This window comes from Dromiciops gliroides, chromosome 1 (assembly GCF_019393635.1).
Source record: "Dromiciops gliroides isolate mDroGli1 chromosome 1, mDroGli1.pri, whole genome shotgun sequence".
Taxonomy (NCBI): Eukaryota; Metazoa; Chordata; class Mammalia; order Microbiotheria; family Microbiotheriidae; genus Dromiciops; species Dromiciops gliroides.
Window position 1 is genome coordinate 559645501 of NC_057861.1, and position 23640 is coordinate 559669140.

At 34.1% G+C, this 23640-nt stretch overlaps 1 protein-coding gene and 1 pseudogene across 6 annotated transcripts in view; both read left to right on the top strand.

Moving 5' to 3' along the window:
- Positions 1–23640, top strand: part of LINGO2 (leucine rich repeat and Ig domain containing 2) — a 1558843-nt gene that overhangs the window by 535579 nt on the left and 999624 nt on the right. The gene's annotated exons all lie outside the window — the stretch shown is intronic.
- On the top strand, positions 332–22681 carry LOC122751737 (annotated as a pseudogene).

Genomic DNA, 23640 nt, shown 5'->3' on the forward strand with positions numbered 1-23640 from the left:
AACTTAGAAGATTAGCAGAAAAGGTCTGTTTCACTCTAGTAAAAAGGGAATGCAGTCCAGGACAAAAAGCATCCCAGAAAACCAGCAGCAAGCCCTATTTCTGAAAACCATCAGAAGATCATGAGCCCCATTGTGGTGGAGCAAGCAAATGCCAACACCAGGACCCCCCACATGCCTTAGCATAGTCAGGGAAACAGACAGATTCTAGTAGCCAGATAACCTTGAGCTTCAGTGAAGCCCTGGGGAAACATAGAAACACTCTACTGACATCAGCAAGCCAGACACCAGTGGTAGGGCCCTGACTCAGCACAAGGTAAGTTGCCAGACCACTATGACCTCTAGTAGGTCCAGTAATCCCAACCCCCTTGATGTAGCACCAGAAATGAGAGTTCCCCATAGGCCTCAACGCAACACCCAGTGCACCACCAGGTAAGCAGCCAGGGCCTGTAGTGATTGGCCCCAAAAGCCTGAGACAGGGCCCCTTCCATCCTGGGGCCAGAATTCAAATTTAAAAGAAAGGAAAAAGGCCAAAAAAATAAACAAAAACCAATAAAAATTAATCTATCCATAGCAAGTTATTATGGTGACAGAGAAGATCAAGAAACGAACTAAGAAGAAGACAACAATGTCAAAACACCAATGGGCAAAGCACCAAAGGAAAATTGGGCGTAGTCTCAAGCCCAGAAAGAACTCATGGAATAGCTTCAAAAGGAAGTCTAAAAATCATATAAGAGAGATAGAAGATATGATTGGGAAAAGAAATGAGAATAATGCAAGAGAATTATGAAAAAATAATTAATGGCTTAGAAAAAGAAAACTGCTTAAAAAGCAGAATTGGCCAGGTAGAAAAGGGAGTAAAAAAGCTAACTGAGGAAAACAACTCCTTAAAGTTAGAATTGCATAAATGGAAGTTAAAGACTCTATGAGATATCAAAAATCAATCAAACAAATTCAAAAGAATGAAAAAATAGAAGAACATGTAAAATACCTCATAGGAAAAACAAATGATATGGAAAACAGATCCAGGGGACACAATGTCAGAATCATTGGACTATATGAAAGTCATAATCAAAAGGAGGACCTGGACATCATCTTTCTTTCTTTTTAAAATAATAAACATTTTATTTAAAATTTTAAATTACAAATTTTATCCCTCCTTCCCTTCCTCCCCTCCCCTGTCACTGTGGCAGTATGCAATAAGATATAGGCTATACATGGGTGATTATGTAAAACACCACCATATTAGTAATTTTGTACAAGAAAATTTGGATAAAAGAAAAAAAATGAAAGAAAGTGAAAAATAGTAGGCTTCATTCTGTGTTCAATCAATATCAGGTCTTTTGAGATGGATTACCTTGGACCATTTAATTCCTGAGAGTAGTTAATTCATTCACAGTCCTTCATCAAATAATATTGCTGTCACTGTTGCACAATGTTTTCCTGAATCTGGACATCATGTTTCAAGAAATTATTAAGGAGTACTGCCCCCCTTATTCTGGAAATGGAAGGCAAAAATAGGCATTGAAAGAATCCACCAATTATTACCTCAAGAAAGAAATCCCAAAATAAAAACTGCAAGGAACATTATAGTGAAATTTTAGAACAATCAGATAAAGGATAAAATACTGATAGTGGTCAGAAAGAAACAACTCAAATATCAGTGAGCCAAAATCAGGACTACACAGGACTTACGAGCTGCAACATTAAAAGATCAGAGATGATAAAACATGATTTTCTGGAAGGCAAAGGAGCTAGGACTAGAATCTAGAATCACCTACCCAGTGAAATTAAGCATAATACTGAAAGGGAAAAAATGGTCAGTCAATGAAATAGAAGGATTTTAAGCTTTTATAAGCAGAAGACCAGAATTGACCAAAAAATTTGTTCTTCAATATCAAGAACCAAGAGAATCCTAAAAAGGTAAAAAGAGAAAAGAAAGCATAAGCTATTTAATGGAACTGAACTGTTTATATCCCTACATGGGAAGATGATACTTGTAATTCTTAGAAATTGTACCACTAATAATGCAAGTAGAAGGGAGATATATATATACATATATATATATATAGAGAGAGAGAGAGACAGAGACAGAGAGACAGAGACAGAGACAGACAGACAGAGACAGAGACAGACAGACAGACAGACAGAGAGAAACAGGGGGTACAGGGAGAAGGTGAATTTAAGGGAATAACAATTTTAAAATTTAAGGGATGAGAAAGAGAAGGAAGGGAGAAGTTGAATGGGGTAAATTATTTCACAATGGAGGGAAAGATAGGAGGGTGAGCAATGGCATTGCTTGAACCTTACTCTCACCAGTATTCACTCAAAGAGGAAATTCTATACACAATCAGTTGAATATAAAACTACATCCTACCTGACAGGAAAGTAGAAGGTGAGGAGATTAATAAAGGGGTGGGGAGAAATGACAGAAGAAAGGGCAGACCAAGGGAGGTAGTAGGCAGAAGCAAACACTGTCAAGGAGGAAAAGGGTGAAAGAAGAGGGTGAACAGGAGGAAAAATGGGATACATGTAAATACACAGTAATCATAACTGTGAATGTGAAAAGAATGAAATCACCCATAAAATGGAAGCAAATAGGATAGTGGAATAAAAAAGAAAAAAAAACAGAATCCTACAAGATGTTGTTTACAAGAAACACACTTGAAGTGAACACACAAACAAACAACAGAGTAAAGCTAAGGGGCTGAAAGAGAGTATATTAAGTTTCAGTTGAAGTAAAAAAAAAAAAAAAAAAGCAGGGGTAGCAATCTTGATCTCAAAGAAACCAAAAGCCAAAATAGACATAAGAGATATAAGGAAGGAAACTACATCTTTCTAAAAGGCTAGATCTATGGAGAAGGGAAGAATTCATGATCAACCAAGAAATAGGGAGCATTACAAAATATAAAATAGATCATTTTGATTATATTAAGTTAAAAAATAAACTTTTGCACAAACAAAACCAATTCAATCAAAATTAGAAGGAAAGCAGAAAGATGGGAAATAATCTTTACAGCAAGTGTCCCTAATAAAGGCCTCATTTTTCAAATATATAGGTAACTGAATCAAATTTATAAGAATGCAAGCCATTCTCCAAATGATAAATGTTCAAAGTATATGAGCAGGCAGTTTTCAGACAAAGAAATCAAAGTTATTGATGGGCATGTAAATTAGTGCTCTAAATTGCCTTTGATTTGAGAAATTCAAATTAAAATAACTATGACATATCACTTTATACCTATCAGATTGGCTAATATGACAAAAAAGGAAAATTATAAATGTTGGAGAGCATGTGGGGAAATTGGGACACTAATGCACTATTGGTGGAGTTTGAACTGATTCAACCATTCTAAAGAACAATTTAGAATTGTGCATAAAGGGCAAACAAACTGTGAATATACACTGTGATCCAGCAATACCACTACTAGATCTGTATTTTAAAAAATCATAAAAGGGGAAAAGGACCTCTATATGCAAAAATATTTATAGCAGCTCTTTTCATGGTGACAAAATACTGGAAACTGAAGGGATGCCCATCAATTGACTGAACAAAGCTATGGTGTTGGAATGTAATGGAATAATATTGTGCAATAAAAATGATGAACAGGCATATTTCAGACAAACATGGAAAGACTTGTACAAACTGATACAAAGTGAAATATGAAGAATCAGGAAAACATTGCACACAGTATCAGCAACATTGCATGATGATCAACTACAAATGACTCATCTCTTCTCAGAAATACAATGATCCAAGACAAGTACGAAGGATTCACAAAAGAAAATGCTATCCACATCCAGATAAAGAACTGATGGACTCTGAAGGCAGATTGAAGCATTCTTGTTCATTTATTTTATTCTTTTTAATTTTTTTCCTTTTTGATCCATTTCTTCTTTCTCAACTATGACTAATATCTATACCCTTTATCAAATTGTATACCATTTTAGGAAAAGGGGAGGGAAGAAGCAGGGATGAAAAATTTGGGAATTAAAAATCTTATAAAAATGAATGCTAAAAATTATCCTGACATTTAATTGGCAAAAAATAAAATAATATTAATATTAATAATAATGGGATAATGAATTTATATTTCATCCTAAATGTAACAGAGAAGCATCAAAACAGTAAGGAGACAGAGATAGGACAGCTAGATATTTCAAAGCTATTAAAACAAATCATTGTACCAGTCATGTGGAAGATAGATTCAAGACAGTAGAGGATGGAAGCTGGGGAACAAATCAGTTATCTAAGTGATGGAGGTCTGAACTATGGTAGAGACTACATGATTGGGGAGGAGTGTATAGGTGTAATAGACAAAGTGCAGGTATGGTTCATAAGAATTGTCAAATGATTAGGCATAATCATTGTGGGAGAAGGCAAGGGTGATTCAAATGGTTAGAACATAATATTCTCACATGGTCTGTATGCTATAGTAGAGACTTCATATATGGTTTGGACTTCCAAATCTCAAAATTTGTGATTCTCTAACTCCAAAGTGGTGAACCTGGGTGAGTAAAAAAGATGTTTCATCCCTTAATATAAATAGGAATACTTGGAGAAGGGTTGGGTTTGAGGACAAATATAATGAATTATGTTTCTAACACATTGAGTTTCAGAATGTAAAGGGACATTTAGGTAGAGATGATAAGTGGGCAGCTGGTTATCTCCTTTATTGATAAAAAAGAAGGCAAACCATTTTTCATATCAATTGATGCAGGTATTTTGCTGGCTAGACACTAAGGGGTCTGTACTCCCCAAACCAAAATATTCCTGGGAATTTGAGAACAGATATATTTTGAAACAAAAGAGGAATTTTTTAAGCCTTTAAAGATTCCCCATTGTTTGTAGTGGGAGATTTAAAACCTATATTTATTTTAATGGAATCAGAAAATGATTGCTAATGATACCTTTCATTCTTATGAAACCAAATTCTCTTTACATGGTAAAAAAACACTTTTGCAATAAGTATCATCTTGTTAAAAGGAAAATTGGGAAAAATTTAGGAAAGATAGAAATCAAAGCAATTTATTAAAATATGTCAAGGTAGCAACTCATTAGTGGGCTGATCACTTTCTAATGGAAATAAAGACAATTCAGACAGGCCCTTAAAAGGTGATAAGCCATTGTGACACAGTTCCTCCCTAATAGCCAGTAAGTGAAGGCTAACATGTAGGAGATGACTTATAATGTGACATTTAGCAGGTAACACAAAAGCTGCAGACTAGTTTATGCCTCCCCCAACACTGATTGACAAGCAGAATTGGGAACAATGGGTCACTGAGTCAACATAACTTTCAATAATCTCTTGTTTAAATTGTCTCTTGAGAAGTAGAGAAAATGCAAATGTATTCCTTTCCATGAACCATTTCCTAGGACCTCCTAGGACATTTGCTCTGCTCACACAGGTTTCAAAAACCCATTTTTTTCCCAAGCTATAGGGAATGACCTCAGGAACCATTTGTCCTTTATAAAAAAGAAAACAAACAAACAAACAAACAAAAAACAAAACAACTGGGGAACTCCCTGATTTTAAAAAGAGAAACTATTTAAATCAGTTAACAAAATCCTTTATTTGACTATGTGGTTACAAAGTGGTTCAGGAAAACACAATCCCCATATCTATGAAGAATATGCAATTTTAGAGTAGGAAAGGACTTGAGAGATGATTTAGTCCAATGAAGATTTTGTCTAGACCTTCTCTGAACCTGGACCAGCAACTTTTGCATTGAACCTGTCAGCTTTTTACTCATGAGCCATCTTGAATAAATGCAAACTTGCCTAGCTCACCGTGCCTATTTGGAACAAAACAAGACCATATTATATATTACATCATATCAAGAGATCTATCCAAAGCATTTTGTGATCTGCCCTACCACTGCACTCATATAGCCCATCCACAGTCAGTTTTCACTTATTGTTGTGATCACAATTATCAATTCAATAGTACTAATGCTTTTGAAAAGGTTTCTCAATTTTATTTAACTCTACCCTGAGACCATTCTGTGAATCCCCAGACCAATAGGGCTTTCCATGGTAGCACTCCCCTCCATTTGTTTTTTCTCTCCCAATTAAAGTCTAAGCTCCTTGAAGGCAAGGACTTTCTTTTTATCTTTTTGCATTTTTATCCCTAACACTTATAACAGTATAAAATAAGTACTTAAGCTTATTCATTTATTAGTTCATCTTTCTCTCCTCATTTTGAGAGCCACCGTATTTATAATCTTGTCTTCTTTTGCTCAGTATGTATGTGTATGTATATATGTGTGTATATGTATAAATACATATTTAAATATCCATGTATCTATACACATGTGTATGCATGTATAGACCAGCATATTGTACTTTTTCTGCTGAAGAGATCTATAGATATTACTCTATTGCTGAAAAATATACTGGGCTGAATTAAAATATATCACCAAAATGAATCTCTTTGAGAACCAAAGAAAGTGCAAAATACATTTTTCTCAAAGAAGTAGGCAAAATCTCTGCGAGCAAGAATATTTAAAGGATAGAGAAAGTTCTTTTCTTGAGTGACCAAAAAAACCCACCACTCAGCAGGAGAAAATTTAAGAGTAACTTTAATCTTTAATATGTTCACTAGTTTCAAAGGTGTTTGCCCTCCACCTCTATTGATCCCACGGATGTCTAGCTAACTATTCATAATTAACTCAATGTTTCCTGAGAGTGATGAAAATAACCTGAGTCTTACAGGTTTAGGTGTTTTATTTGTTTTATGTCTATAGTCTGCATTTCCATGCAAAATAAATATTTTCCCTTAAATATAGTAACCTCTGACAACAGTAAAATGTGAGTGGATCAGATGGTAAGAGATATGCTTCCTTGTGGGAATAGAAATGCTCTCATCACTCTCACATCTCTATTTCTAATTGTCCTTACATATATTGTATGTAAATGTGTATATACATATATTTTATATACTCAAATATATGTATGTGCATATATACTCACATATGTTTATGTATATATACTCATATGCTATGTATATGCATATGCATTTATGTATATATACTCAAACATAAATATGCATATATGTTTGTACAAACACATGTAATGTATCTTCTTAATGGTCCTTATGCACATTAATAAAGAATACTGAACTAGAGACCAAAAATTATGGAAAGCATTGCAGCATTTAATGCCTTTAATGAGCTATTTTTTCTCTGCTACACAACCTTGGACTTAATGTTATATTTAATTTCTTCAGAGTTCTAAACATATTTTGACTTTTATTTTTGGTCACAGGCAAGTTATAATAACTATTGATATTAATTGTTAGGTGCCAGGAGAACTGTTTGAAGAAGTAGGCTATCATAGAACAATGTCCTGAGAATTAGGGAAAACTGGGTTTGAGGTGTGTTTCACTTGGAAAGTAAATGAGAGAGATATATGATCACAGTCTAATTTGAAGGTTCTGAAGGGTTAAAGGGGATCATTAAATGTTATAGGAGGCAGTGGGGTTCGATGGAAAGAGCATTGATTTGGAGTAAAAGGAAATGGATGAAAATTTGGCTCAGCCATTTAATTGTGTAGGCTTGAACAAGTCACTTAACCTATGGCTCCGAGAAGTGGTTGCATTTACATCATTCACATGGTAAAACCATCTCAACAAATGTGCTAAACCTGGTTGATGTTAATCAAGAGGCGTCAGTCCTGTCAGTGAGTTAGGGAGATGTCTACCAAAGCATGTGAAAACTTCTCCAGATAAATTTGTGAAAGAAAACAATGTGTTCCAATGACTATGAAGGCAGTTGAAGACGGCACTGTGAAGTACTTAGAGCTTGGTTAGACATTGAAGATGCCAAGGTCATCCACTGCATTCCAGGCCATTGCCAGTCATCTTAATTTTTACCTTGCCATTAGACTTTGATGACTGGAAGAAAGAGTGATACTGATGACTTTGGGCAACTCTGCCTCATTTAAATCCATTTCAAGAGCAAGTTAGGATATTATCCTGCTGTGTTATTGGTCTTCTCAGAAAACAAAGGAAAAACAACAGCCCTGGGTCACTTGTAGATGTTTTTTTAAAGATCCATTTTCTGTTCCTTCCTTCCTATTTTATCTTCCTTCCAAAATAAGTATTATAGGGGGCAGCTAGGTGGTGCAGTGGATAAGGTACTGGCCTTGGATTCAGGAAGACCTGAGTTCAAATCCAGCCTCAGACACTTGACACTTACTAGCTGTGTGACCCTTGGCAAGTCACTTAACCCTCATTACCCTGCAGAAACAAAACAAAAAACAAACAAAAAAAAGTTTTACAAACTAATCCATCATTTCGGTAATGAAAGAAAAATGCTTAACAAATTCACATTATTTAGGAGAATTAATTGGTGGCATCACCAAATTTCAATGTGGCCAGGATTTTTCAATATGAACATGTCTTGAACCATATAAACAAGATGAAGAGAAGTTACTTTGCATTCTGTAGAATAAAAATAAAATAGTGATGGAAACTTTATGATAGTTAGTTTTGCCTATAACCCTAGTTTATTAATGATTCTACATCATATTATGCAATCCAAAAACATTTCTTTAAAGTAAATAACTAAGTTTATGACACCTTATGGTACTAATTTTTACCTGGTGCATGCTCAGTTTAGATTATTTTATTAAGGACACATTTTTGAAGCATTAGTCACCACATATTTTTATGAAGCTTTCATAAGTACATAAACAGCTTGGGGAATCCAATAAATAGCAATAGCATAACCAAGACCACATATGGATAATTGCTACCTGAAAAATGCTACTAATATTGTCCTTTTCTTTAGCTTTCTTAATCCCCAATTACATTTACATGGGAAATTCCTTCTTATTGGAACTGAAGGTAAATAATATGTTTATTAGCATGGTTCAGTACATTTGGAGATCTTAGTGAGGTTCATTATTAGATCTTAGTTATTTTAATTAAATCTTCAAATCCTTTACTGATTACTCTGCTTTATAATGTATTTAAGCTCATAGTATTATAGTAAAAGCAAAAATAAAGTTTATCATCTTTAACTCCATTCTCTATTCATATGAAAGGTAAATACTTAATATGAGAATCTTCTGCTTCTTTTTGTCCATGTTTCTAGGCTCTCTCTGTCTCTATCTGTATCCCTCAGTGTCTGTCTCTCTGTGTCTCTGTCTGTCTCTGTCTCTGTCACTCTCTCTCTGTATATATATATATATATATATATATATATATATAATTTTTGTTTCTTCAATGAAACCTAGCTTTTTTTTTACTCACCTCTGTTTTGTTGTTCCATTCATCTTCATTTAATTCATTGAAGGCCCTGCTTGTATTTTTAACAATGATGTTTAGACATTCATTCAAATAATCGGTGAATTCCTTTATATAAAAGTAGAGAGAGAAAAAATAAAGCAAAAAAACACCAAACTCACTTGTAAAAAGAGAGATTAGATTACCTAATCACTTTTTAAATTTTTATTAATTTTATTTTTTAATTTATGGAATAACACAAGCATTTCCACATAATAAAAGGATGATTAAACATAAAACAACAAATTTATTATTTGCAACTTGCTATTTCTTTTAAATATTTAATAAAATTACCATGTGAATTTTTTCCCCTTTTTTCTTCCCTCCTTCACTTACCCTAACATTAGACTACATGGCTACCATTAGACAAATAATAATAAATATCAAGTATAGGACTAAAATGATAGGAAAATCACTAAATGGGAAATATGATTAGATGTCAGTTCATTTTATTTTTGAAATGGCAGTGTTCAAATATAATTGTTAAAGATGTACAAAAAACAGAGGATATTATAAGAGTATAAATTCAATATGAGCCAACTATGTGTCTTTGAAGTAAATAAAAAGGCTAATGAGATCTTAGGCTGCATTAATAAGTTATATTATCTACATTAGGAATTAATCATTTAATCAATAAACTTGTTAAGTATAAAATGGGTTAAGCACTATGCAATGTACTGGGGATAAAATAACAATCTAGTTCAAATAGATCATTTGATATTAGAGGAAAATAAAATTCAAAGAGTTTTAATGACTCATTCAAAGTTAAATACTTTGTAAGTAGCAGAATTGGGATTTGACCCCCAACTCCCAACAAATCCATTAACCCTGATATAATGAAAGATTTGAGGAAGTGATAGCTCTACTACCTTCTGCACTGATCACAACGGAATACTTTGTTTAGTTCTGGCCACTCTCTCGGAAGAACATTGGCAATCTTAAGGATATTCACAGGAATGTGGTCAGGGTTATAAAATGGCTAACAACCCAACCCTGCTGGTTTTAAATGAAAAAAGATGAGATACTTTCTTGGTGAATAGATTTTGGGGGTGTCATTGGAAGGGGTGGAGATAGTAGATGTTTTCAGACACATAAAGGGCTTTCATGTGGATCAGGAATTATTCCTGTTTGGTTTGGTTTGGTTTTAGAGGCATAGGAAGAATGAAAAACACAGAAATCATAGACCTTATTTTAGCTTGCTATATTAGAAAACATGAACAAAAAGGGAGATACTGTGCTTCTGAAGTCTCCAAGTGGAAAAGTTTTTATGACCATTTGTATGGAGGAAGTAGAAGGCATTTCTGCTCAGTCACAGTTTGAACTACATAACCATTAAAGTTTATTCCATCTTTGAGATTCCATGATTCTCTGAGTTTGGACTTAAAATTCTTTTCTTTGGTTTTCTATTTAGAATACTTTTGCTATTTGCAATTGCATTAACCTTATTCCAAGTGATCATGGCCCAATATTCTTCTAGAATTTGTATTCCTATAGAATTGCTGGGGCACTGAAATCCCAACTAACATGGTCATACAGCTAGTGTTAGAGACATGTGTTGGACATAGCTTTTCCTTACTCAAAGAAAATGATATCCTTTTATCTATTAGATCTTGTTTCCTCTTCAGATAATACATAATCTTAGTATAATGGTTTCTTACATGTGTAGCAAAACCATCATTATCAGTATGCTGAATAAATGAAGTGGTTGAACTAGAGAATTTTATTTTTCAGTAAGCCCAGGGTCAAGAATATGACCTTTAAAAACAATCAAACTTCATTTTTAACACATTGTATTGGAGGCAGCTAGGTGGCACAGTGGATAGAGCACTGGCCCTGGATTCAGGAGGACCTGAGTTCAAATTCAGCCTCAGACATTTGACACTTACTAGCTGTGTGACCCTGGGAAAGTCACTTAACCCTCATTGCCCCCCAAAACAAAACACATTGTATCAGTGCATAAGTCCACTGCCCAGTCTGATTATGACTTTCCTTATTCAATTTAACTCAATAAATTTTAAGTGCCTACTTTGTGTAGAGTTCTGGGATAGGTATTGTGATAATCCAAAAACTAAATGAGCCATAGTCAAAACCTATATGATGCACTCACAAAAATAATACTAATAGAAAATAATATGTGATGAGTACATAGAAGAGATAGAAATAGCACTATGAGGACTGCACTGGTACAAGTCTTATGGATGAAATGCCATTTCAGTGTATCAATTAGTATATCAAGAGTTGTGGGAGCATGAAAAACAGTTGAGGAATAGAGAACAATTTGTGGAAAAGGTATAATCATTTGTGGTCCAGGATCAGTGGTGGAATAATTTTGCTCATAAGGATCATGAATAGTTCTGACTAATTATTTCATTTAAATTTATATTTCTAGGGTCCTGCGTATGTTTTTTCCTAAATCAGAATATAAAAAGAACCGAATGTTTAGTATTTGAAAGGTGATGATCATACTTTTAAATTCAAATGTCTAGACTATTTTATGGTAAGTTTTTGCACTGTTGAGAATTTAAACATTATCTAACTTTTTAATGTTTCAAACTGTTGCTTTTATGGGGGATGGAGAAGATATGTAATAAAGGTGGGCACTTTATTCACAGGGAAGCTGTAAGAATTAGCGAGCTATTAAATAGGCTAAGCTTTATTGTTTTGGAAAGTATTCATTATATCCCCAAAATATGAAAACTTCCTTTTTATTCTGATAGCAATACATAGTGAATAAAGAATAATTTGATTACCAAGATCTTTTATTAAAGCAGGAGAGATGAATTGTATACTTCCCTTAACCTTCATTCTCTTCCTACTTATTGCTAGGGTCTAACATTTTTGTTCTGAGCTTGACTTGTTACAATGCTTTAAGATTTAAAAAGTGCTTCGTTGGTAACAACACTGTGCATTGGGTAGTATAAATATGTTTGTCTTAATTTTCAGGTGAGGAAACTAAAGCTCTAAGTTATTATGACGTGTTAAAGGTCATAGAGCAAGAAATTTAGAGAATGGAATTGGGTCCAGGTTATTGATCATTAATTGCTAGCATAGGATTCACAGCATCATAATTTAAAGCTAGTGGTGGCCTAAGATGTATCTAGTCCACTAGCTCTTTTTACAGATTAGGAAATGGAGCCTCAGAGAAGCTAAGTAGCTTGCTCAACTTACAAATGGGATGATTGAACACTTTCTTATGTTGATTACAATAGCTCCTTTTTCTGGTAGGTGGAATGCCAAGTTTAATTTGTCATTCTGCTTTTCTCTTTATTTGAGATTTAGGCAGTTTGGTTAAAAGAGAAGGGAAGAAGAGAAAAGCATGTACAATTCTACCTAAAAAGTTTTTGCATCCCTTGGAATTTGAATAAAATAGCTATAATCACAATGAAGGACAAATGGTTTAATTATCCAGGAATCAAGGCGATAATTCCCTATGATATCAATTTTTGTCATATAACCTCCTTTGTATAAGCAAAATTCTTTATTATGAGTAATTTTGATACATATTTTCTACCATAAAGGTGGATTTTAGCCAAACTTTCCTTTTCAAGTATTTCAGTCTCTTGTCTTACTAAATTTTATATATATATTATATACACACACATACACATATACATACACATAAAACCTGATAACTGAAAAATACCTAAAAATAGAAAAAGAACTCACTAATCACACACATATTCTGGGATGTTATATTTTGAATGTCTTCATTTATTCATGATATTTTGAGGGAATTGCCTTTTCAGGAATAAATCAATTTTTAAATTGTACCTGTACCTCAAGTGTTGGCTATGGCCAAAATATACTAAATTTTGTGGTCAACACCTATCTGTGAGAAGGTGAACTTAATGATTCCTCATTAGTTCTCTGGACTCTGTGTGTGTGTGTGTGTGTGTGTGTGTGTGTGTGTGTGTGTGAGATTAACTCAAATTAGTGTTTTAAGAAAGGGAATCCATTAGTGGGATACAAGGTTTCTATAGTCAAATATATTTCTTAACTTTCAAGGTTAGTCTTCAAATAATAAGAAATTATTAATACATTTTTCCTATCCATTTGAATTTTAAGTATTCTTGAGGTAATAAGAAGGAACATACTATTTTTCCATTAATGCATTTTCAGTAATTCTTTAAATATTTCATATATCCATGTTTGAAACAATTTGATTTTAGAACTAAGATAATCAAGAACTAATTCTCTGGTCTTTGGAAGGTTAAGAGTGTTCTGATGATTTTTCATCTTCCAACACCTTCTGATATTTCAGTAGATCCATGATCTTATCAATGAGATACATTCTGCAGATCCAAATGCAGCAATATATTACCATCATTTGCCATTCTTGTTCTTTTCTTCCAAATATCTTCCATGGAATATCTACCAAACATCCTGTATTTCTTCCTTTAGGTAAAGTGAATTTAGTTTTTTGAATCAAATCTGAACATTAGTACTAAAGTTTATTATTTTGACAAATCCAACTGTACATAGAAAAGTCAATTTACTCAAGTAAACATTTGTTTATTTCCCGTTTGTCACTTTTTCTTTTCCCATTGTTCCTTCACTAATTGAAAATCTTATCACCTCATGCCTAGATTATTGTAAGTGCCTCTTAGCTAATGTCTAAAGTAATAAACCTTTTCTTTCCCAGTACTAGATTCTTCTTTTGTTTACAAATTTCAAATTTCTTTTTATGTTTCTTTTTCAAATTTTAAATTTATGGAATAAAACAAGCATTTCCATAGCATAGTATAATAAAAAAAGATGATTGCACATGAAACTGCAAATCTACTATGCACAACTTGCTATTCCTTTCTGATATACAACAACATTATCATGTAAATTTGTTATTTTTCTTAAAACACTACTTTTGGTTAATCATACACATATATACGTGTGTGTGCACATGTTATGTGTGTATTCCATAGAGAGATATAAATGTGCATATGCATCTCTCCATACATAGAGATGTATAGATATACACACACAGAGAGGTATATAGCTATATGTGTATATATGTATGGGTAGCTAGGTGGTGCAGTGAACCTGGAGTCAGAAAAACTCCTCTTTGTGAGTTCAAATCTAGCCTCATACATTTACTAGCTGTGTAACCCTGGGCAAGGCATTCAATCCTTTTCCCTTCAGTTTCCTCATCAGTAAAATGAGTTGGAGAAGGAAATGGCAAACCACTCTAATATCCTTGCAAGACATGCCAAAATCAGGTCACAAAGAGGTGGACATGACTGAAAATGATTCAAATATGTGTTTACATTCATACTACATATATACATATGTGCATATATGTATCTATACATAGCTATATCTATATGTCTAACAGGGAGGGTGCTAAAAGTTGAGGGGATCAAGGAATACTTCATAGTGAAGATGGTGCCTGAAATGTCTGGCAGGAAGAGAGGGATTTTATGATAGATAGATGAGGAGGAAGTACATTCCCAGAATGAAGAATTGCTAGTGTCCATGCAAAGTGATGAGAGATGATGAAAAAACATGTTAGAGGAATAAAAAGTGGTCTTTTTGATTGAATTTTAGTGGGATGGAGGGAGTAATGTACAAAAAATCTAAAAAGATGTTAGAGTAATATTGTGAAGGGATTTAAAACCTAAAAGAAAAAAAAATATTTGCCCTGAGAAGTAACAGGAAACACATTTACAAAGAAGAAAGTAAAAAGATGATTGTGTATCACAAAAGTATAAATATATGTTTGTGTCTCTATATATGTACATATATACATATATTCACACAAAACACATACATATTATATATATGTATATATATGAAAATTGAATACCATGCAAACAATATTACTAACCTACTTCTTTGTATACCTTTACATTTTTCTTCTGCTATATTATGTATATTTTTTAAATATTCTGTTGCTTTTTCTTTTTTTTTTTTGAACCACATTATGGCATTTTTGGAGATATGTGGACAGATCTGTTGGGAGCTCTGAGAGTCACAGCCTTTCCACCACTATCTTGGTTCCACCCCCTACTCTTAGTCTTTTACAAGAAAAAAAGGGAGCCTCAGTGTTAGAAATGTAGGCAACAGCTCAAATAGTGTTTCAGCTCAAGTGTTGCTAGCAGCTTGCAGCTCAAAAAATCCAAGCAGGCAGCAGAGGGTGGGTGAAGGGAAGATGGGCACTCTTCTGAATGTGCTGGAGAGTGCCTTGGATCACTTTAAATATTTATCCACTATGCCTAAACTTTGCCCCTATGTTATTATTATTATTATTATTATTATTATTATGGCCTTTTCTCCATATGGCCTCATTTCCCGATAAACCCCAATATGAACTCTTCCCTTCAATCAGCACTTCACTCCACTATCTACCAACTACCCCATATCCAGCCTTGAAAAATTTATAATATTTGCTTCATAATAAGAGAACATCCTGCTTTTGAAATTCTAGTTTTGTCCATTTCGAGTCCAAATTTACTCCAGTTATTGTGGTGAGCAATACATTTCTCCTTCTCTAGATTTCTATAGATAATCTTTTATGTCTGGCACTAAATTTGCAACAATTTTATAATGTTGCTTAACTATTTTATGTATTTATGTACATATGCATGTATGTCTAAGTAGATTTTAATTGCAAGGAGGAAAGAGGCTATTTCTTACATTTCTCTTGCATTTTCTTCAGTGCCTAATACAATATATCTAACAGATAATACATAATTATTGAGTATGTAGATAGATGAATGAATAAATATCATTATCTCCAACCATCTGCAGAATTGCCTAAGTTCCTTGAGGCCAGGGAGTATTTGGGGTTTTGTGATCCTTTTATTTTAAGCTTCTACAGCAGTGACTTGCATTTAATAGGTGCTTAATGAATTTCATCTTAATCAAAACCACACAGATTAAGTTGTCCTTGTAATATCAGAGTCATAAAATTGAATTTAAAAGATTGTAATAGATTTACTGGGCTAATTCTTATATGAATGATCATGTGGGATGGCCCTCTGAAACATTGCTGGCAGTTTCTTAATTTAGCTATTCCATCAGCTGAAGATTAAAAGGTAGAGTTGGGAGGGAAGAAGGGGATTTCTCTATCAAAAATCTAATTTCTGAGTCCACACATTTTTTCTCTGGTATAATCTTTTTCTTCTGACATAAAATATTGCATTTTGACACAACTCTACTTATCTACAGTATTAGTATTAATATGAATGCAAATTATAATTATTCACATGAGAAAGTGTTATAATAGTAATAATTCCAAATATGTAAATAAAATTATTTTGAGATATTATCTTATGTCCATTAGTTTTATGAATATAGTTAAAGCTAATAAAATTAAATTATAGAAGGACTATGGACAACTCTACTGAAATGTACTTTTGGAAAGTAATATAGACTTTTGCAGTAAATAAACTTTGTTTTTAATGTTTGACCTAGTAAGGTGATGTTAGGATGATAGTCTAAAGATGTTATTTTCTTGATAGGGTGAAAATTTTATTTGTGCAAAAATAACTTTATAGCATTAATTTGTAGACTTCAGAATTTAGTGCATCCATGATCTCATTAATGTAAGTACTTCTCTTCAATAGTATTCCCTGTATAATTATTTGTAACAGAAAAAAAAACTGGAACGAACTCATATACTAATGATCATGGAACAGTTGAACAAATAGTTCCATTACAGTAAATGTATTAAATATTATCATGCAATAAGAAATTTAATATTTGAAATATACAAAGGGAGAAAGGCATGTGAAATGATGTAGAGGAAAGCAAACAGCTTTTGAAATACAACATATACTGTGCCCAAAGGGCTATAAAACTGTGTATACCCTTGATCCAGGAAAACCATAATTAGATCTTTATCCTAAATAGATGAAAGAAAAAAGAAAAGGACTTAATTGTATGAAAAATATTTATGACAGCTCTTTTTATGGTGGCAAAGAATTGGAAATTGAGGAATGGTTGAACATGTTGTAGACTATGACTATGTTAGAATATTGTTGTCTTGTAAGAAATGATGAAGGGGATGGTCTCAGGGAAAAAAAAATTACAACATGCAAATAGTTATATGAATTGACATAAAGTGAAGTGAGCAGAACCAGGAGAATACTGTAAACAGTAACAGCAATATTGTAATTACAATCAACTGTAGAAAACAGCAACTCTGATCCATACAATGATCCGGAACAATTCTATGGGACTCCTAATGAAAAATCATATCGATCACCAAAGAGAGAACTGATAAACTCTAAGTGCAGACTGAAGCTTTTTTCTTGCTTTTTTGAAGTATGGATATTATGGAAACATATTTAATATGACCTCATGCATATAATGGGGATCATTTTGCTTGCCTTCTTAATGGATAGGGTAGGAGTAGGAGGAAGGGAGAGAATTTAGAATTTATTTTTAAATAAACTTTAAAAATAAACATTAATTTTTAAATACAACATGTACAGGTCAAGATTTTTAATAATAATATTGGGTGAACCATCATTGTAAACTAGAAAGGGGGCACAAATAATACAAAAATTTGTTATTGATTTGTTAATGTTAATTTTTGGTAGACTGTAAATGAATTTCATAATTTTAGGCAGAATCTAGTTTTGGGTTTTTGTGTATTTGGAGGTTTGTGACATGTTTGTTAAGTGTTGTCAAGTATGTATACACTATGTATATATATATATATATGTGTGTGTGTGTGTGTATGTTTTTATATCTATGTCTACATATAAATGGCTATCATACTGCTTCACATTGCTTAAGTAACTACTTAGCGACATGGAGATTTGAAAGATTACTTTCTTCCAAGACTATCTGTCATCCATTCCCATTTCATCTATAGGTGCTTTCCCTTGGCTGTGCTCTTGGGGTTAAGAGCCTTCCTATTTCTGCAAAATCTGCTTCTTTCTTCCTTTCTGGATATATAGAGTCCTTTCCTGTATGAGCACTTTGTTACAATTACATACCCTTTCTGGTCACTAATCAAACACTTCTATTCACAATCCCCTTCCTTACTATTTGAACCATTATACTTTCCTCTCTCCGCATTCTCTTCTCCTAAGTACTCTCCCCTCCATCCTCATACTCTAGATCAGCATATTCAAATTTCCTTTACCTTGGTCTCCTTGCCAGTCTAGCAGTCTATGACCCTAGTGTCTATACTTTGACAAATTTTCTCTTTTTTTTTTTCTTTTTCACACCTCATATTTCAACTCAATTTGCCTTCTCTCTTCTAGACTTCCATGCTACTAGGGACATGTGAGTTAAGTTCAACTAAATTATTTAAACCATTAAAATTTTTTTCTTTTTAAAATCCCAGTCATAAACTCATAATGCTAAAGACATACACTGGGTTCCATGGAAGTCAACCTTATGGTGCCTTAGATCAAAGCTTCTTAAGCTGTAGGTCTTGACCCCATAACTGAATGTGGGGGTCACAAAAAATTTGCAACAGTAAAATATTATTGATACCTATTTTATATGCCTATAGACCTGGGGTCATTTAAAAATTTCTCAGATGAAAAGGATTTGGCAGTCAAAAATTTAAGAAACCCTCCCTTAGAAGATGAAAAAATTTGTGATTCCAATGTAATTTTCAGCAAAAAAATTTCTGTCTCATGGTCACCCCTCAAATCATAGTTACTTTGTACATATGAAATATTTTGTCACAGGTGTCACAACTCTAAATAGTGAGCCATTGTGAGACAGAACTCTTAGGAATTGGCAGTGAATTTCATGAAGTCACTAGGGAATTAACTCACAATATGATAGGGATCCTACTGCTAAAAAATTACCTGGAATACTGGGGGCTACATCATAAGGCATGGTGAATTTACTAAAATATCTTCTAAAGTAATCTAGGTTTTTTAGAGTTTGGCAAATGCATTTTGAATTTTAATAACCTAATACTTGAGTTCCAAAGATATATTCCCATGGCATTGGAAGAATAAAACTAGATTTTCCTTTTAAAACTCAAATATGTCATATTTTAACCTTGCTTACATAAAGTAGTAGACTGAGAGTTATTTATTTATTTTTCTGAAAGCTGGCCAGGCCCTAACTACTTTTGTTTGCTGATGACTTGTACCACTGCCCAGTTGAAGTGAATTTTAGAAACAGCAAATGATTCTTTTAGCTGTGTGTTGCCAAGTGAAATGGAGCCTATTTAACTCCACTGTTTAATAACATGTACAATTATGAAAGATAATGGAGTGTACGAGAGGCTGCTGGCTTATTTGAAAGAGGTGGGTTTTTTTTCCAAATTGGAAATAAGGCCAAATTTAGAATTCCATCATCACTTTGCTTTTGTTATCGTAATAAAAGCTTCAATTTCAGTATGGTACCTATAAAATGCCCCTTCTCTCTTTTTAATTATAGTCTACTTTCAGAGATAGAGTCATAGAACCTAAGAATTGGAATGGACATTTGAGGTTCTTTAGTCCAAACTGCCTCCCAACCTAGGAATCCATCTCATCCATTATATCCCAACCAGATGGCCATCCAACCTCTGCCTGACCATTTTAGGTGACAGCAAGTTAGCTACTTCTGGGGTGTTGCCTATTCTATTTTAGACAGCTCTTTAGAAAGTCCTTCCCTTCTCTGAGTGAATATCTGGCTTCATTCACTGGACCCAGTTCTGCCTGTTAGGACAACAAAAAATTGTTTAATTCTTCTGTCATATGATGATGCATACAAAAATTTAAAAGTTCAACTGTCAGGGCTGCAGAGTTTTGGGGACACCATGCTCCATCTCTGCGGCAGCAGGCCCACTGGGGACTCACTAATGGTCTATTCCTGCCTGTGCCACACCACCCCAACTTGACTCTACTTAGGCAGGCATGGTCCAGCCCTCCCCCTGGCCAGGGCTGCTGGTGAACCTGGAGAAATAGGACAGCCTGGAACATCTTGTGGTCAAATTGTAAGAGTCCCATGGGACAGGTCCCTAAATGGAAATCTGGGTTATCGGAGGCAGGTAGCCTCCCAGATCATTCATTTCAGTCTCCTTTCTTCAAGACAAAGGAAGAAGTGAATGACCCCTCAAGAGGGACACCACTGACAGCAGTCACTTTAGAATACAATGGTGCCAGAGTTGTTGTTGTTGTTTAAATTTGTTTGTTTGTTTTAATTTCCCATGACTATTTTCTTGCTGAAAATGTAGGACAAGTACCTAGCAGCAAGAAATCTCCAAGATCAGAAGATTGCCAGTGGGGCTACCAGGTAGAGGTAGTGGGCGATGGGCAGGTGAGCTTCTGTCAGGGAGATCCCAAAGGGAAGGATGGAAATTATGTATGTAGGAGTAGGGGCTGTGATTAGGGGGAGGTGAAAATAGTCCACTCTGCTCTTACATGGTTGGAAAGCAAAGCAAGAAATGCTGCTGTTCCCATTGCTGCATGGGAATCTGGCATTTCTGACAGTAGCTGCTTGGGTACCATAGAACAAAACAGCTCCTGGGGTGACTTTGAAGGTTTCAGGGAAGCTTCTGACAAGTCTGACACTTTGAGCACCCTGGAAATTCTGGAGTGGTGGGCAGCACCAGGGACACATAAAAGAGATCCTGATTTAAACAGATATGTCACTACCTATAGTGACTGTCTGCAGTCTGATAGTTTACCCAGTATGAGGGAAACTACTGCTGTGTCACCTATTAAGGCCAGTCTCAGGTATAAGAATATTTTAAGCTTGTCTTTCAAGAAGTACCAGTACAACAAATAACAGAGTATGTTTACACTTAACACTCATTTTTTTTAGAAAAACATAAGAAAATGCTAGCTGTAAGCTTGTTTTTAAAAAACAATTTTGCTCTGAATCCTGGAAACTCTGGAGGATTCTACAAGATGAACAGAGCACATCTACTTCAAGATACCCCTGGAGTAAATCTCATTGCCCAGACAATTTCTTGTTCTTGGACTAGATGCTACTCAAAAAAAATTAAGGAGGTAAGAATCACATTCTGGAAGATTCAGACCTGAATGAGATTGAAGATTTAACAGAAGTAAATGACCTTAATCTTAATAATTACAAGGAACTAATTCAAACTGAGCTCTCTGGATACTCAGCTCTCTGACACAGCAGTCTGGTTTTGGACAACTTGTTTTTGAAGAACACACTTTCCAGTGGAAATATGCAATACATAACAATTCTAAGAAAGAAAAACATTTCACTGCCCAACATCTAGAAAATGAAAAATTTTAATAGCCTGATGCACAGATACCCCCTACTTGATGTTAATGATGAATAGGAAGAATGAACTTGTCCAGTGTAGCTTTATTAGCATTGAGTATATTTTCTAGACTCAAGTTGTCTTTAATGCTTATTTAAATAGAGTTGTTGTTGATTTTTAAGCTGTGATGTTGACCAGGCATGAACAGTCTGCTCCAGCTCTTGGTGGGACACCTGAACAAACACCAGAACAGTCTCCTGAGAATGATAATATGATAAAGGACCTGCTCCCTGAGGATGTTGGAATTGACCATCAGTCCACCAGCTGATTACAGTTTTAATGAAAATACTCTTTTTTTTTAGTTTTGAGAAAAATCTTACATTTTGCTATTGATTTGGTGCTAGAAACTAAATCATAGATGTATTTGAGGTAAAAAAACAAATTCTCAGTTGTATTTTCCTATGGCTACTTGTTTGCATTTGAATTAGTTATGGTAAAAATCAAGACTCATTTGAAGAGTTTGTTCTCCATTTTTAAATGTAATATTTTCTGGTCACTTGCAATTTTCCACTAGAAAATGAAGGCTTCTACTACACACTTTGCTTTAGTTGTCTAGTCAACAAATACCCACACAAAGCCTTGACAAGAAACGTATTGCCAGTATAAAGCTTAGAAATGCCATAAATTTCTTTAATAAAGTTTCCAAGCCATTGTTCTCAGGTAGTCATTGGAGATGCAGGCTTTGGTAGCCTTCCTCTGGGGCTCATTCCATGGTCGCAACACAAGCTTAAAGACACAAATGGCTGAAAGAAAAAACAAAAACCCCTTCTTCAGATGGCTCCCCAATGTCTTGACGCATTCTTTGACCTTTTTGTTGATGACTACTAGAATTAAACATTCTTAGGAAAGGTTCCAGCAGTGACTAAATGTCCCAAAATATGAATTTTCAGGGTCAGACCTTTCTCCATAATTATTTTCTTTATTTTCAAGTGACATACTATAAATCCAGCATAATGTCACCATAGATATATGATGCTTTTTTGGAATATGTTAAAATAGTGCAAATAGTGGATTTAAAATCTGTTCTAATGAAAAGATGAAGGAAAACCTAAAGGTATCTCCCCAAAGTATCTTATTCAGAATGTAAGCTGTTTCTCCTTAAAGTATTTTGTTTTTAAGGTATTGTTTTATTTCAGGAGATACCTCAATCTTGTGTTTGGACATAAAACTCAGTGCTTTCTGTTCTGCAATAAACTGAGATAACTTGACATTTTCCTATGTAAATGCTGACCTTGACAAAGCAACCCTGATGGGCAACAGTTTTATTCCATTTTAAACTTTGTTATCGAGCATTGAAATGAAAAATTTCTCCAGGTCTCTGCTGAAGAATTACCCCTGTTAAAATGGCAAGAGCCAACAAATTCACACTGTCTTTTGTAACATTTTATCAAATAAAATTCCCCTAATACAAAAAAAATTCCTTCCTCAGGTTTTCTTACATAGTATGCTATAGTTCTGAGTTCTTTCTTTTATTTTTTAAACTAATTTTTTTTTTTTGTGGGGCAATGAGGGTTAAGTGACTTACCCAGGGTCACAGAGCTACTAATTGTTAAGTGTCTGAGGCCAGATTTGAACTCAGGTCCTCCTGAATCCAGGGTCAGTCCTTTATCCACTGTGCCATCTAGCTGCCTCCCCCCATAGTTCCCAGTTCTTTTGACCATTCCTCATATGGCTTACTTTTACATATCCTTAAAATTCTCATTTATATCCTCTTAATGCTCCTTTTTTTGTCAATCTTGTTCAAATATATTGGTATATTAAGAATTAGACAGAATACTGGTTTTCATGAGATATAGCAAGTCATATTTTTTTTCCCTAAGTCCCATTATTTCCTGAATGTAAATACTTATGTGGAACCTTTTTATACCAATGCCTTTGGTTTATAACTTATTAAGAATTGCTTGGATCACTGAGAAGTCAAGTAAATTCCTCAAAGCCACACAGCCAGGATTTCAAAGGCAAGACTTCAGCTTAGATTTTCCTAATTGCATGGTTGGCTCTGTATTACTAGTCTGCATTAATTTTCTTGCACACTATCTATTATCTATATTGGCAAGTTACTTATCCTGTCTGAGCTCCAGAGTACTTGTATATAAAGGGGTTTAACTAGAACTAGGTGAACTACAACCTTGATTTCAGCTCTAAATGCATGATCCT